The following is a 2555-nucleotide window of genomic DNA, read 5'->3' as shown; positions in this document are numbered from 1 at the left end:
ACCAAAATGACTGACAGTCATTTTGGTGTCACCCTCTCTGAAAAGCCGGGCACTTGGTCAAGGACTGAGAGGAGAGTGGAGGGGACCCGGTGGCATACCTTATCCTGCCGAGTGAACATCCCCTCCTCTCTCTGCCGGCATCCATCACCAAGATGGCCGCCGGCAGGTATCACCGAGATGGCCATGCATGCGTGATGACATCGTCATGCATGCGCATGTGTGATGACGTCACAGCTGGGTGTCACTGCAATACTAGCTTGATGCGTGGAGTAGGCTGAGCAAGCTCTTCTTCCATCTCCCATTTTATATAATCCTCAGATAGTGGACGTATCAAATATTAAAGCAGGCCTTCCAGTAAAATGCAAGATCCGCATACACTGCCCCTTCACCAATTAAAAAAATTTAAAATGCACCTGCAAATAATTATTTTTTACTTTCCTTCCCCCCTTGGCGCCTAGGTGAGGGTGACATCACACTCCTTCTGACTAGATCCCGGGGAATACAGAGGAGCCGAAATCTCGCGAGAAGATGATTTTGCAATGGATTGCCTACGTGTTCTTGTGAGATTTCCCCACCCCGAATTCCCCTGGAATCCTTCTGGAAGGATGGTGACAACACGTCCAGAGATGCAGAGGACAGGAGTGCCCTAAGTATAAATCAGGTACATTTTACACTTACCATTAAAAAGTGATTTGTAAAGAGTGAGGGGACCCGGACAATCCTATGCATTCCACAGCAAGGTCTGCGTTAAACTGATAAGAACGGATACTACACTTGGGGCTGATGTATAAACTCTCACCCAGTGTATAGCTGGGTAAATGCAATTCACACGGCATTCCTGCCACCAGATGGAGCTGCTGTCAGAATACATGGATAGGGGATTTCTGAATCCATGCCAACAGCAAGGATGGAGAACAATGGAGAGTTTATTTCTCGTTCAGCCTTCAGGACTGATCGAGAAATAAAACTATATGGGACTCATTTATAAATCTTCCACCCAATGTATAGCTGGTTAAAGGTTTGCACAGCTTTGCTGCCACTAGATGGAGCCGTTGAGCAGGGGAAATAGCTATGCTCTTTAGCTCCATCTAGTGGCGGGAAAGCTGTGTGACTGGCAATCGCCTAGCTGTATGCTGGGCTGGATGCTTAAGGCCGTGACACACTGCACGCGAAGCCGTGCAGAGCGAAGCAAAGCTATCCGGCACGGAGCTTTGCGTGCAGTGTGTGAGCTGAGTGCAGTCAGATGATTGACAGCACCTTCAGCCAATCGGCTCGTCCGTAACAACCTGCCAGCTGTCGCATCGCGAAGCGCTCGTTTATACGCGCGAGACGATTGGCTGAAGTTGAAATTGTTCATCTCGGCACGCTCAGCTCCGCGAGCTCTCGCAAGCTGAGGTGCCGAGCAGAAAATGACATGACACACTGCTCGCAAAGGCAGCGCGCCCCCGCTCCGCGCTGCTTCGCGTGCAGTGTGTCACGGCCTTTATACAACAGCCTTTTGATCTTAACCAAAAGGCCGAGCAGCAACAATGTTTCCAATGAATCAGTAAAGTAATTAACCAATGACAAAGTGGGAACGGGAAAATACAAATCTCCCAGAATTCCACGCTTCAGTTACTGCAACCCGGCGCGCTGGATTGTGGAAACAGATTATTGATTGATCTGTAATCCCTGCCCAGACCACCAATCAATCAGTGACTATCGGTTGTTGTTGTTGTTTGAGGTGCCGCCTGGTTTCCTGTACATTGGACATTGTATCACTTTGTGCTTTGTAAAGTCAATGCCTTTCCCCTGCCGGGTGTTCTGTCTGTAACTATGGCCACAGTGTATCAAGCTGCAATGTTGTTATAGGTGTATTATGTACAGTCTGGTATATGGGCCAAGAATTCTACAAAAGGAATTAAATCAATAATTACACCTTCTAATGTTTTAATATGTACTAACATTGCTTATGCACATTCTCTTTTTCTGCTGGGCAGACTTTAAAGGACAACTATAGAGGAAAGTATTGTATTATGGTGACTGTATGGGGGTAATACCTGTAAGGAGTATGCAGTATATGAATCCCTTTTTATTTTACAGGCCTTCATTTAAATTTTTACACACATTCACATTCAGGCCAAGCTGTCCAACAACAGTGCCAGTTACAGGGATTGAGACAAACCATATAACACTGACTGATCGCCGTACGCAGCTTCTAACAGCGTGGGAGACGAAAGGCCGCGCTTGTCCGTGGATCCAGGGACCTCCTCCCCTCCTCCCAAAATTAAGATAGGGGCTACTGGCCCCTCACTGAAAATAGTTTCAACTGTGTTATTTACATATTTATGGGTGGTGCCCATTACATATGAATAAGCCACGACTCATTCTCCCAAAAGAATATGCCCGTGCGATGCTATAGTGTTCGGGTTTCGCTTGAAGAAAAGGTGGCAACCCTACCTCCTCCCCGCCTCACGCTTGCTGCTGCCAGACCCGCCCGCATCCACGCTCCACATGCCGCACCTCCTCCCTGCCTCACGCTTGCTGCTGCCAGACCCGCATCCACGCTGCACCTC

This window comes from Nanorana parkeri, unplaced genomic scaffold, assembly GCF_000935625.1.
Source record: "Nanorana parkeri isolate BGI_ZX_2015 unplaced genomic scaffold, ASM93562v1 scaffold1784, whole genome shotgun sequence".
Taxonomy (NCBI): Eukaryota; Metazoa; Chordata; class Amphibia; order Anura; family Dicroglossidae; genus Nanorana; species Nanorana parkeri.
The sequence above is the reverse complement of the archived record's forward strand: the minus strand, read 5'-3'. Positions refer to the sequence as shown.